Raw genomic sequence first — 15,643 nt, forward strand, 5'->3', positions numbered from 1 at the left:
CTTCCATAAAGATTACAGCCTAGGAAACTCTATGAGGCAGTTCTACTCTGTCACATGAGGTCACTAGGAGTCAGATTCAACTAGACAGCACCCAACAACATATTCCTCTAGATTCTCTAAGATTTATCTTTGCCCTAAGCTGAATCACCAGAAATTAATATGCCTGGGCCCGTGTTCTCTCTGTTCCCAGAAGCAGTGTTGAGCAGTGCACAGAGTATGCATGTTGTCTTGTTGTTAGGTGCCTTCGAGTCAGTCCCAACACATAGGGACCCCATGTATAACAGAACTGAACATTGCCCAGTCCTGTACAATCCTCACAATCACTGCAATGCTTGAGCCCATTTTTTTAGCCACTGTGTCAATCCATCTTGTTGAGGGTATTCCTCTCTTTCACTGACCTTCTACTTTACCAAGCATGATGACTGTCTCCAGTGACTTTTTCCTCCTGATAACATGTCCAAAGCATATGAGACGAAGTCTTGCCATCCTTGCTTCTAAGGAGCATTCTGGCTATGCTTCTTCCAAGTCGGATTTGTTCATTTTTCTGAAAGTCCATGGTATATTCAATATTATTCATCAACATGAAAATTCAAATGCACCAATTCCTTTTCAATCTTCTTTATTCATTGTCCAGCTTTCTCATGCATGAAAGGCCATTAAAAATACGATGACTTGAGTCAGGCACACCTTAGCCCTTAAAGTGACATCTTCACTTTTTAAAGCTTTAAAGAGGTCTTTTGCAGCAGATTTGCACAATGCAATATGACACTTGATTTCTTGACTGCAGCTTCCATGGGCACTGATTGTGGATCCAAGTAAAATGAAATCCTTCAAAATTTTCTCCATTTATCATGATGTTTTTTATTGGTCCAGTTGTGAGATTCTTATTTTCTTTATGCTAAGATACAAATCATACTGAAGGTTGTAGTCTTTGATCTTCATCAGTAAGTACTTCAAGTGCTCTTCACTTTCAACAAGCAAGGTTGTCTTATCTGCATATTGCAGGTTGTTAATGAGTCTTCCTCAAATCCTGATGCCCTGTTCTTCTTGTATAGTCCAGCTTCTTGTATTATTTGCTCAGCATACAGATTGAATAGGTATGGTGAAAGGATACAAACCTGACACACACCTTTCCTGACTTTAAACCAATTAGTATCCCCTTGTTCTGTCTGAACAACTGCCTCTTGATCTATATACAAGGTCCTTATGAGCACAGTAAAGTGTTCTGGAATTCCCATTCTTCACAATGTTATCCATACTTTGGATAGTCAGTGAAACACTGGTAAACATCTTTCTGGTATTCTCTACTTTCAGCCAAGATTCATCTGACCTCAGCAATGATATCGCTCATTCCAAATCCTCTTCTGAATCTGGCTTCAATTTCTGGCAGTTCTCTGTCAACGTACTGCTGTAAACGCTTTTGAATGATCTTCAGCAAAAAATTTTACTTGCATGGGCTATTAATGATATTGTTCAATAATTTCTGCATTCTGTTGGACCACCTTTCTTTGGAATGGGTACAAATATGGATCTCTTCCAGCTGGTTGGCCAGGTAGCTGCCTTCCAAATTTCTTGGCATAGATGAGTGAGGGCCTCCAGCACTGCACCCATTTGTTGAAACTTCTCCGTTGGTATTCCATCAATTCCTGGAGCACTGTTTTTCACCAATGCCTTCAGTGCAGCTTGGACGTCTTCCTCAGTACCATTGGTTCTTGATCATATGACACTTCCTGAAATGGTTGAACATCTACCAATTGTTTTTGGTACAGTGACTCTGTGTACTCCTTCTATCTTCTTCCTGTGATGCTTCCTGCATTATTCAATATCTTCTCTGTACAATCCTTCAATATTGCAACTTGAGGCTAGGATTTTTTCTTCAGTTCTTTTAGCTTGAGAAATGCCAAATATATTCTTCCCTTTTGTTTTTCTAACTCCAGATCTTTGCACATGTCATTATAAAACTTTTTCTTCTCAAACAGCCCTTTGAAATATTTTTTTTCAGCTCTTTTACTTCATCATCTCTTCCATTAGCTTTAGCTGCTCTACATTCAAGAGCAAGTTTCAGAGTCTCTTCTAACATCCATTTTGGCCTTTTCTTTCTTTCTTGTCTTTTTAATGACTTTTTGCTTTCTTCATGTAGGATGTCCTTGATGTCATTTTACAACTCGTCTGTTCTTCAGTCATTAGTGTTCAATGCGTCAAATCTATTCTTGAGACGGTCTCTAAATTCAGGTGGGATATATTCAAGGTCGTACCTTGATTCTCGTGTACTTTCTCTAATTTTCTTAAGCTTCAACTTGAATTTGCAATGAGCAATTGATGGTCTGTTCCAAGTCGGCCCCTGGCCTTGTTCTGATTGATGGCCTTGAGCTTCTCCATCATTTCTTTCCACAGATTCCTATGTATCCCATCAGATGAGGTCCACATGTATAGTTGCCATTTGTGGTGCTGAAAATGGTATTTGCAGTGAAGAAGTTGCTGGTCTTGCAAAATTCTTTCATGCAATCATTGGCATCATTTATATCACCAAGGCCATATTTTCCAACTAATGATCTTTCTTTGTTTCCAACTTGCACATTCCAATCACCAGTAATTACCAATGCATCTTGATTGCATGCTTGATCAATTTCAAACTGCAGAAGTTGGTAAAAATCTTCAATTTCTTTATCTTTGGCTTTAGTAGTTGGTTTGTAAATTCAAGCAATAGTTGTATTAACTGGTCTTCCTTGTAGGTGTACGGATATTATCCTCTCTCTGACAGCATCGTATTTCAGGATAGATCTTGAAATGTTCTTTTTGCCGTAGAACACGACACCATTCCTCTTCAATTTGTCATTTCTGGCATAGTAGACCATATAATTTTTCGATTCAAAATGGCCAATATTAGTCCATGTCAGCTCATAAGCCTACGATATTGATCTTTACGTGTTCCATTTCATTTCTGATGGCTTTCAATTTTCCTAGATTCATACTTCATGCATTCCATATTCCGGTTATTAATGGATGTTTGCAACTGTTTCGTCTAATTTTCAGTTATGCCACATCAGCAAATGATGATCTCAAAAGCTTGATTCCATCCATGACATTAAGGTTGACTCTAATTTGAGGAGGAATCTCTTCCCCGTCGTATTCCGAGTGCCTTCCAACCTAAGGGGTTCGTCTTCCTGTACTGTACCAGACAATGTTCCACTGCTATTCACAAGGTTTTCACTGGCCAATTTTTTCAGAAGTGGGCTGCCAAGTCCTTCTTCCTAGTTTGGAAACCCTGCTGAAACCTGGCCGCCATGGTTGACCCTACTGGTATTTGAAATACTGGTGGCATAGCTTCCAGCATCACAGAAACATGCAAGCCACCACAGTATGACAAACTGATAGATGAGCGATAGAGGGTATGCATAGACCTTGGTTTGTCATCCAGATTCTCTCACTACTAAATGTGTGACTTGAGGAAATTATTACTAACTGTCCTTGAGCCCAAGTTCCTCACTAGTAAGAGAATTTTTAGAATTTAATTCAGTGCAGCAAACATATTTAGAACATTTATTAGGTGCCAGGTTTTGAGCTGTATTTAGGTATAAAAGATTAATTCATTTATTCAATCAATATTTATTTTGAGCATACAGTATATATTATTCACTGTCCTAAGGGCTGGGGATAAATCTTTGAACAAGAGTGGCAAATGCTCTTTCCTCAAACTTGTAGTAAAATATTCAGAAAACAAACAAACAAAAACAAAACCCAGGAATTAAGTCAATATAAAATCAGCTAAGTTATAGGAACAATGAAGAAACTAAAGCAGACTAAGGTGACTTTGTGGGAGTATGGTTGCTTTAGAAACCTTTTCTGTCAAGAAAGGTCCTGCCCAGGAGATGAACACTTGACAGAGATAAGAATGATAAGAAGATATGATCAAGCCATTTCTGTACTTAAGGAGCTTATAGCTTAGCAGAAAGGAGAAGCACAAAAGTATCATTTCAGTAAGTTTTAGGATAACCAGTTAACCAGTTGTCTTTGAGTCGATTCCAATTTATGCCGCCACCTGTTTGTCAGAGTAGACCTGTGCTCCATAGGGTTTCCAATGGCTGATTTTTCAAAAGTAATTTGCCAGGCCTTTCTCCTGAGGTATCTCTGGGTGGACTTGAACCTCCAGCCTTTAGTTAGCAGTGAAGCATATTAACTATGTGCACCACCCAGGGACTCCTCAGGGTTTTAAACAAGATTATGTTGGTTAATTTTCTAAGCTTTTTGATGCCTGTTATTTTTTCTAGCAGGCAATAAAATAAAAATAAAAGTAAAGTGTGCTTATTTACCAATATGCAATTTCTAATTCATTAATTTGTAAAATTGGAGGAGCCAGATTACCGTCAAAATACAGATGTAACACCCCGAATAGCTGAAACCACAAGAAGTCTCAATCTTCTTTCTATTTATATGTGCGCAAAATAAATAAATAAAACTCTTAAGCACCTGAAAGATTATTTTCTGCCTGAGGAATTTTGTATTTATAATCTGACATTGATAAAATCTCCAAGAGAAGTATGTTTATTATACCTAGTGACTGGAATAGAAACCCTAGTCCTTTGGCTAAGATGCAGCTACCAAGATGATGGATGTCTGCAGCACGGAGAAGTGTCCGTTAAACTAGTCATAGCTGACGCCATGTTCCAACACTTAATGACTGACACGTACTCACAGGTTAGTAAAAGGATTATGTGCTCAAGAGTGAATCCATGCCCACAAACCAACTTAGCACCGATGTAAAGAGAGCCTGTTATTTTAAAAAAGTTATTCAAATTTAGATTTAGGCTTCAAAGTTAGTATAGTTTATATTAATAAAAATAAGGAAAATTTCAGCACTGAGACCCTGTAAAGAAACTGAGTCAATTTTGTTGTTGTTGTTGTTCTTTTTATGCTGGCAGCAGTAAAGCCAGACCAGATTTCATTAAAACTTACAGAATAATGTGGTACAGATCATCTAATGGAACCCGATTTCTTAATTCAAGATAATTTTTTTTAATGTGCTTTAAATAAGGGTTTACAGTGCAAATCAGTTTCTCATTAAACAATTAATACACATATTGTTTTGTGACATTGGTTGCCAACCCCACAGCATGTCAACACTCTCCCCTTCTCGACCTAGGGTTCCCCATTATCAGTTTTCCTGTTCCCTCCTGCCTTATCGTCCTTGACCTGGGATGATGTGCCCATTTAGTTTCATTTTGTTCTATGGGCCTATCTAATCTTTGGATGAAGAGTGACCCTCAGGAGTGACTTTAGTACTAAGTTAAAACCATGTCCGGGGTCAATACTCTTGGGGTTTCTCTAGTCACTGTCAGACCAGTAAGTCTGGTCTTTTTTTGTGAGTTAGAATTTTGTTCTACATTTTTCTCTAGCTCTATCCGGGACCCTCTATTGTGATCCTTGTCAGAGCAGTCACTGGTGATAGCTGGGCACCATCTAGTTGTGCTGGACTGGTCTGGTGGAGGCTGTGGTAGCTGTGATCCATTGGTTCTTTGGACTAATTTTTCCCTTGTGTCTTTGGTTTTCTTCATTCTCCTTTGCTCCAGATGGGATAGGACCAGTGCAGTATCTTAGATGGCTGCTCACAAGGTCTTAATACCCCAGATGCTATTCACCAAAGTAGGATATAGAACATTTTCTTTATAAACTATGTTATGCCAATTGAGCCAGATGTCCCCCAAGACCATGGTCCTCAGCCCTCAGCCCAGTAGTTCGGTCCTTCAGGGAGTTTGGGTGTGTTTATGAACCTTCCATGACCTAGCTTTGGTCAAGTTGTGCTGGCTTCCCCAGTATTGTGTAGTGTCTTGCCCTTCATCAAAGTTACCACTAAATATTGTCTGTTTAGTGTTTTTCCCTCCCCACTCTTCCCCTCCCTCATAACAATCAAAAGTTGTTTCTCTTTATCTGTAAACCTTTTCATGAGTTTTTATAATAGTGGTCTCATACAATATTTGTCCTTTTGTGATTGATTTATTTCACTCAGCATAATGCCCTCCAGATTCATCCATGTTGTGAGATATTTTACAGATTCATCATTGTCCTTTATAGTTGCAAAATGTTCCATTGTGTATATGTACCATAGTTTATTGATTCATCTGTTGATGGGCACTTAGGCTGTTCCCACCTTTTTGCTATTGTGAATAATGCTGCAATGAACATGGGTGTGCATATGTCTATTTGTGTGAAGGCTCTTATTTCTCTAGGCTATACCCAATAAATTATTTTGGTCCTTTTTTTAGATATAGTAAACAGGGATGCCAGAAAGATTTGACATGTTTATCAAGCAATGTGAAATATAAGGATGGTCATATTTCCTAAAGAAAAAATAGCAATTAAATCTTTAAAATGTTCACTTGTGATGGTATAAACCGAATTGCAACTCTGACTGTAAGTCGTCTTTCAACCATTAGCAGAAACAATTGAAAATAGCGAATGAGACCCTGCCCACTCCTCCTGGGCACAGAAAGGTTAAGTTTCCCATGGGAAGAGCCAGGGAGTGGCAGCCATTAGCAAATAGAGCCTCCTGAATTGTTCTAGACAGGGATAGATCCTAGCTCAGGAGCCAAGAGCCCTACCAGATGGTGATGAGTTCTGACAGCATGTCCATGCACAGGGATGTCAGGGAAGAAGGTACCTGCTACATGCATGGACCACTCTTCAAGGCTGCCATCCTGCCTGGGTTCTGATAACATACCTCAGAGAACAAATGCTTTATTCCAAACAAATATCAAAGAATTAATAACAAGTCTTATTATTCAGCTGACTCATACATTCAAACGTTGCAGTATTTTTCCCTTACTACTGCATTTTTAAACCATATATGCTCAAAGCATGAGAAAATGAAGAAATAAGGATAGGCTAACATCCTATGAGAATGTATAGCCTCTTATTTCTTTAACTCACACTTTAGCAATCAACACAAATCAAAAAACATGCATTGTACCTCCAAGAACACGATGTAGCAGGCAACAGGTGCAAAGGAGATCAAGATGTCGTTTCTGCTTCTGGAAGAATTCGCAGCCAGTAAAAAAGGGGAAAATATAAATGCAGAATAATAATACCATGCGCTCTGTGCTACATCAGAGATCTATGTGTAGAACCAGGATCCTCAAGTGAGCCCTGTGACTATTCTGCAACATTAGCACGAGTTAACTACCTTAGACCAATTTACCAAACCAAATCTGTTGCTGTAAAGTCATTTCCGACTCAGGCACCCTATAGGACAGAGGGTTTCCAAGGTTATAATCAGAGAAGCTGGACTATATGAAGAAGAACAGGACATCAAGATTGGAGGAAGACTCATTAATAACCTGCAATATGCAGATGACACAACCTTGCTTGCTGAAAATAGGAGGACTTGAAGTCCTTACTGATGAAGATCAAAGACCACAGCCTTCAGTATGGATTACAACTCAACGTAAAGAAAACAAAATGCTCACAACTAGACCAATACACAACATCATAATAAATGGAGAAATTATTGAAGTTGTTAAGGATTTCATTTTACTTGGATCCACAATCAATGCTTATGGAAGCAGCAGTCGAAAAATCAAACGACGCATTGCATTGGCCAAATCTGCTGCAAAAGACCTCTTTTAAGTGTTAAAAAGCACAAAATATCTGAATATTTTGTGACTATATATATATATAGAGAGAGAGAGAGACAGAGAGCGAGAGACAGATTTTTCTCAAGGAAATGGCTCACTGGGTTGCAGAGGCTGGCAAATTCCAAGTCTGTGGGTCCAGCTTCAGGCTGGAGGCTTCTTTGAACTCACACAGCTGCAGGGGCTGATGAACCCAAGATTGGCAGGTCAAGATCAGCACGTAAGCCGCTAGCTCAAATTCCAAGAACCAGAGGTCAGATGATGACAATTTGGATACAGGATCCAGAGCAAGGGCCTTGCAGGAACATCCACTTATGTACTGGAGGCAGGCCACACCCTGAAGGAAACTCATTTTTGACTGATTGGCTGCTCATAGTAGATCTCATTATGAAGTTGATTACATCATTACATAACTGCCAAATTACATCATAACTTCCAAACCACCAAGAATCAGGGCCCAGCAAAGTTGACATACAACCTTAACCATCACACTTGTCTTCTAACTCAATCCACACACACACACACAAAAAAACCACAGGGCTCTAAAAAAGGCTTCCATTTCTGTGTCTATACCCAAAATTATCACATTTATCCGTGAAATTGGGTAGATGCTGGACACCAATTAAATCTAGAATTTCCCGGAATATTTCAATATTTGCCTCAGAGAAACTTTCTACCTCATATTAAAATCTTATTTAGCTTTCTACAATGACGGCCATTTCACTGATCTACATTAGGGTCTTTTGAGTAGTTCTGGATCTATTTTAGAGGCCTAAGAAACAATGTCTCTCAGCACTTTTAATCTTCTTTACCCAAATCTCACTGGCAAATACAAATGCATCTTTTATTCATGGTTTTGAATAAAAGCCTCTGCCTGGATATGCCTGGTGTTTAAAATATTTTAAATAATGTTCACTATGGTAACAGTATATTTGAAGTTTCTGTCATTTGGACATTAAAATGTTCAATTAGGGGGTGAAATATAGTACCATGCACTTGAGCATTTAGTATTAATGAAAGGGGGGAAAATCAGCATATGATCATATATCAGACATTCCTTGTTTTTATTTGAGTATTCCTTAGAAGATAGAATCTAGTTATTTAACATATTTATGATTAAGTGTATTTTTGCCATTATAGTTTTAAAGTCAAACATTTACTTTTAGTATACATTTGTGGGGTTGGGGTATACATTTTTTGATAAAAGGATTTATGACTCTAAGCCCATTTTGAGATCAGACGTGTTGTAATAGGTTCAGTATGTATAATGGGACCTAATCACAGGCACTTACCTTCACTCTATTTCAAGGTGCAGCACTCCAGATAATTACATGGTGACACATTCATACATCATGTGTTGGAAGAGATTTTCAAATACTTCTAATTTTGTTGATATTAGCATCCCCAAATATCTATATTCCCTTTTCCCTTTTGCAGTATAAAATCCATCATAGGTACAAAAGTTAGTGACAGACTCAAATTAAGTTCCTTTAATTTGAACTCATAATAAAAAGAAATCGCTTAATTGTAAACAATTTTCTAACTTTTAAACTCTGCTTATGTCTGTTAGAAAGCCAGTTGCTTTTGCTCTTAATATAAGCAAGGAAATGACAAGTGAAAAACTGGCAATTCTCTGTGTCTTAATTTCCTTGTTTATAAAATGAAGGCAAATGGGCTTGATGACTTCCAGGGGACTTTCCTTCTCTACAAAGGTAGAAAGTTCATTTTTCTACTCCAAGATGAACCATACACTATCTCACCCTGCCCTTTGCTGTGGCTATTAATAACACTTACCATCGTTTAGTATACTCAAAATATATATTAAATTTCTAAAGTAACTCAGGGCATATAATAGCACTCAAAGTTATGAGTCTCAGTAGCGTGATTTAGGGAAGTACAGTTTTTGTTCTTGTTTTGGCTAATTACCTCAATTCCTTATTTCATTCCAGGCAGACATATCAATATTGTGTATGGAACAGTTTTTAACAAAAGTATCAGGCTCCATCTACATTTGTCATGTGATGGGATTTTTTTTTTTTTTCCTTCTTTTGGTTACTCACTTGATGCTCTATAAATGTTTGCTTGGTGGAGGAAGGGAGTGAAAAAAGAATAAAGGTTCTGATTATCTCCAAAGAAGTATAAAGCACTTTCACAGATAATATATTCCCAGTTACAATAATAATAATAAGGTACAATGATGACACCAGAAGTGTTTGCCTCTGTGTGGTGTGTGTGTGTGTGTGTGCGCGTTTGAGAGACAGGGAAAAAGAAATCAAAACAAACACTAAGAAAGGGGCAGAATGAGAAGGAAAAAATGTGCAAACAAATCATTCTCTCAAAACTTTCCTAACTATGTTGCAATAGGATAAATATATCAATGATGAATTTCCGTCCTCAACCTCATAAACTGAAACACAACATAGACTTAGAAAAATAATCAGGATAATTTTCATACTTCTCCTGAGAATTTAGAGCGTTTGTTCTCAAACCTGGCTCCACATTAGAATGATCCGGAGAGCTTTTAAAAAATTCTTGGGCCTTACCTCAGATCAATTAAAATCAAATACCGGGTGGGACCCAGCATTCCTACTGTTTTAAAAGCTCTCTTAGGGGTTCTAATGTGCAGCCGGGGTTAAATGCATTGATTTAGAGTAAACCCTATTATAGAGTGTAGTAAGTAATGTGTATGAAAATTTGAAGTGAGAGATCTCATTTTTTTTAAAGTTTGAAGTCACTTACAAAACTCATGATAGATTCTGTCCATTCTTCAATTATGACCCAAACCAGAAATCAAAAGCACCTGAGACCACGCTGTGCTTGTGGGCTTGCGAGTCAGTGATCATACACATCCTTTCAAAGAGCGCTCGGCTTGATGTGTGCACTGACCTTGTTCCCACAGTGGCCATCTCTCCAGGTAAGCGCTGAGAACCAAACCACTCCGCGCCGCGCACGCTCTTCTTTAAGCTCTTTTTTTTTTTCTGTTCTGTTTGAAACGGTTAAATTGAGGTAAAAATGTAATATTCATGTGATACATTGAAGCTCCCTAGACTGGAAATTTTTATTTCTTTGCCAAAGGAAGCAAGAACAGTTTGCAGGCAAAAATATTAAAAATTGCCTACATTTTTAAATCCTTTTATTTGGTTTCTTACCAGGCCAAAGTGAAATGTGACCTGCAGCTTTGAGGGCTCTCCCAGAAATAATAATCTCCAGGTGTATTCAAAAACCAGCTATGGTGGCACAGTGGTTAAAGCACTCGACTGTAACCACAGTGTAACCAAAAGTTGGCGGCTGGAACCCATCAGTGCCACCACCCCTCCCCCACCTCACCCCATCCCGTCCCATCCCGTCCCAGGGAGAAAAGCTGTGGCAATCTACTTCCATAAAGATTTACAGCCTTGGAAACCGTAAGGGGCAGTTCTACTTTGTCCTATAGGGTAGCTATGAGCTGGAATACTAGAAGGCAATGGGTTTGGTTTCGGTTAAAAAAAAAAAAAAAGGTTGCCGCTGAGTCGATTCCAACTCAAAGCAACTCTATAGGACAGAGTAGAACTGCCCTCTAGGGTTTCCAAGGAGCGCCTGGTGGATTCAAACGGCCGACCGTGTGGTTAGCAGCCATAACTCCTAAACACTATGCCACCAGGGTTTCCTTGGTTTTGGTTAGGTGTATTCAAAAGCATTAATTGCCTCTGAAGGGAGCAAAAGGAGGTTTCTCCAGAGTCCTGTTATTTGAAAGAGAACTGCTGAGCTCAGTTTTGCTGCTTCAGTGAGTTCCTATGGCCAAGCAAGGTATTCCTGTTGTGCTTAAACTCTGAAGCTTGACGGGAGTAACCTGGGCAGAGAACTTGGTTGTAGTAGCATGAATTCACCAAAGGCCTTGTAAAGAAGGCTGTTTGAATTACATGTATATGTTAAATAGTTTCAGACGAACTCTTTCCACTTTGGGGTTTTGCCCAATAAAACCTAAAGTGCATTGCTGACTACTGAGCTGAGTCTTCTAACTTGCTTTTTTTCAAAAATAAGAAATTCCCTGTAATGATGGCTGTGCCGCACTCTCACACTCTGACAGTCTATTTCTTCAACCCCTGTGTCATTAAAAGATGCAACTTACTTATTTATGATGATTAATAATAATGAAATATGTATGAAGAAATAAATTATACAAATGCTGCATGGTGCAGAATAGGGAAAGACAGAAATTGCCAGGCCCTGATTACCTGCACCCCACCACAAACCACAGACAGCAGAACACCCCTCTCCAGCTGATTATCCTGCAGGATTATAACTTAGGAAGCCAAATACAAGAAAGTTGAAAGGCATTTTGAAAGATTCAAATCTTTTTTAATCGTGGATTTGTACAATTCTACTCCTCCCTCCCCACCATTCCAAGCTTTTTACTATTGCCTTCCTATCACTTTATTTAAGGAAACCTATCTGCCACCATCTATCTGACAGTGTCATACTGTAGTGGCTTGTGTGTTCTTAAGATGCTGGAAGCTATTCCATAGGTATCTCAAATACCAACACGGTTACCCATGGCAGACAGGTTGCAGCAAAACTTCCAGACAAAGACAGACTAGGATAAAGGCCTGGTAATCTACTGTCCTTCCAAAAAGTAGCCACTAAAAACCCTATTGATCAATACAGAATACCGTCTGATACAGTGCTAGATGAGCCTCCTTTGTTGGAAAGCACTCAAAAAATACATAGCGCCCACAACAACGGACTCAATATACCAATGACTGTGACGATGGCGCAAGGCCGGGCAATGTTTTGTTCTGTTATGTGTAAGGTTGCCTTGAGTCTGAGTCAACTGGACAATTAACAAAGATAACAACAACAGAACACTTGAGTCAGTGCTATCTGATGCAATTTTATCTGGGCTGACACGGAAATACCAGATACCCTCCTGTGCTCTTCCTGCACGTCCTTAACTTCACATTTGGAAGGTGTGTGCTGAGCAGGTTGCATGAAGGAGCATATCTCCCAGTAAACAGTGTGGGCGGGTGTGAAATGGGGCCAGGATGGTCATGAGACCATCGGCTCCCAGAGATGGATCATCACCAAAACGTGCTTATTAATTCTTAATCGCTCATTGTGTCCTTTTGCTTCCTCTGGTATGTTTGTTATTAGGAAAAGAAATGAAGACATAAACAAACCTGTCCCCTAAATTAAGACATAAACAAGCCTGATAAGCAAATGGATACAATTTCTTAAAAATACAAATCATTGCTTTTACAAAATTTAAATGAGTTAACATCTCTGCTAAAGGTGAAATTCCATAGACTTGTCACTGAAATTCGTAAAAATCTATGTGCCTTCTCTTACCTACTTTTCTGGGTTGTTCAGACAAAAACAATGGACCTTTCACCCACAGGAGAATGTACTCATCTTATTTTCACAAGACCTGGGTGAAATTGGCTGGGGAAATTCCTCATTTGGGAAAACTAATAGAAACGACATATGACCATTTCTAACCACATTACTGGGTGGTCATGCCTTACACGCTCATTACTATTTTTAGGTATTTCCAAAGCCTTTTGTCAAATTAATTTCATAGGCATTACACATACATACAACAGATGTTCTTACAAATTATGTGACAGGGAGAGAAACATGATACTTTTAGGAGATAAATATTAAACTAAATCAAAACAAAATATGGAGCTGACAAATGCTGCAGTCATTTGCTGTTGTAATGGAAGGCCCGGATTGTTTTGCGTTCACTTGTGTCATATACAGTTCATAAAAAAAATTAGTAAATTCACTGTTGTTGTTTAGGTGCCATTGAGTTGGTTCCAACTTATAGCGACCCATGTACAACAGAACAAAACACTGCCTGGTCCTGCGCCATCCTCACTATAGATAATTCACTGTAGTTGAAGTAAATTTACGACTGCATATTTAATTGTGATTTTATTGATTATAGTCTATCCCTCCATTAAAATATAAACTCTTTGAAAGAGTGAGGAGTCTGGCTTTATTTACTGTGGTTTATTCAGTACCTGGAGCATAGGAATTGCTCAATTAACTGAATAAAACAAAAACTTAAACCATAAAGGGGACAAAATATCAGATTCTTCTGTTGGCTTACTTGAAAACTGTTCTATCACCAGGTATGTCTAACCAGGGCTTCAGATCAGTTTGGAACATTTCAGTCATGGCCGACAGAAACAAGGGTGGCATATGTAAGTAGGAAAAACAGCACTGCCCAGCTCAAAGATGGCGACATCTACTTTTATTGTATGCTTTTTCTCTTGGATTTGTTAATATGCATCGTATTTTTTTTTTTAATTGCATGCCAAACACCATCTATAAAGATTTTCAGAAGGTTCTGAAAAAGTCTCTTCCTCAGCCAGGAAGTTAGAGTAGATGTTGATCTCCTTAATCCATTTAGGAGCTGAACTAAGTCGAGGCTTCTGAAGTTTGGTAAGGTTCCCTCTAATCCTTGTTTGCTTCAAATCCTAAGGCATAACTCTCCGGGAATTCCAACTGAGAGCCCAACAGTCTACAAGGGCCCCTAGGTACTGACCGCTAATCTGTGTCTCTTCCACATTGCAGCCTGCCATATACTCCACTCAGCTTTGCAGATTTGTTTATCTACTTTGCCTCCTGCTCCACACAATTTCAGAGTGTGACACATGGCTTCAGAAAAGATGGCATATGTGTCAGGCTCAGTGCTCTGTTGTTTCTTCTCACTAAAACCCTGGCTTCTCAAGTTTCTCCACCACTGCAATACCACAAAAAGCTTCCCTGATGCTTTGTCCCCTAGAAGAGGCCCTCTGCTCAGAGAAGCCCAGGTTCTCAGACTTTTGCTGTATGCCCAGAATCAGCAAATTCCTCCAGGGAAAAACTGGCTGAATAGCATTAACTCACTTGTCCTCCTTCTCTGGAATCTTGGCACTTCTAGTCTTGGTCGCCTTAGCAGCTCTCCAATGCCTTTAAACAGATGTGCTCTGTATTATATTAGGCTTGTTCTTGGCTGAAATATTGGTCTTCTGGAAACTACTACTACATACCCAGAAGTGGAAGTCTCCTGAGAATTAATTTTTATTAGTTTTTTTCTGCCATGTAACAAATTGCCTTAAAACTTAGTGACTTAAAACAATAAAAATGTTTAGTACCTCACAGTTTCTGTGGGTCAAGAATTCTGTGGGTCAGGAATTCTGTGGGTCAGGAATTCTGTGGGTCAAGAGCAGCATAGTTGGCTGGGTCCAGCTCAGGGTCTCTCATGAAGTTGCAGTCAAGGTATTGGTGGGGGCTAGAGGGTGGGCTTCCAAGACTGCTAACTCCTATGACTGGCAAGCAGGTGCTGGCTATTTTCAAGAGTCCTTTGTCCATTTTGACATAGAGCTGCCTGAGTGTTCTCATGATATGGCAGCTGGTTTCTCCCAGAACAATTATTCTAAGAAAGAGCAAAACAGACTGGCAATGTCTTTTATGACTGAGCCTTTGAAGTCAAACTCTTTCGTTTCTGCAATAACTTATATCTCAACACAAGTCTCCCTATTAAATGTGGAAGGGGCTACAAAGAGAGTGAACGCCAGGAGACTAGAATTATTATCAGTAGGGGTTATATTGGAGGTTGGCTACCAAAACATTAAAAAGAAAACTCTGCATATTGATGTAGATATTTAAGATTTTGTTTTGCTGCAGTAATGAATTATCCCAAAATAACGGCAAAGTATTGCTTGTGTGAGTTGGTGGCAATTCTGCTATCTCCCACAACTTCTTCACTCCAGGATCCAGGTTGACAGAGCAATCTCTGTTTAGTATATGTTTTTCTGTGAAAGAGGGAACCAAGAGCAAGAGTCAAAGCACAGAATGGCTCTTAAATCTTTGCTTGGATTTGGCAAATGTCGCTTCTGTTCACATTTCATTGGCCAAAACAAGCCATATGGCCAAATCAGATAACAATGGGGTAAGGAAGTATATTCCTCTGATAGAAAGGCACTACAAGTCTTATGGTGATAGTGGTGCTATATAGTATTTCAGAGAAAGACACAATTAATACTTGGGAA

Source organism: Loxodonta africana, chromosome 8 (genome assembly GCF_030014295.1).
Source record: "Loxodonta africana isolate mLoxAfr1 chromosome 8, mLoxAfr1.hap2, whole genome shotgun sequence".
In the NCBI taxonomy this organism is placed as follows: Eukaryota; Metazoa; Chordata; class Mammalia; order Proboscidea; family Elephantidae; genus Loxodonta; species Loxodonta africana.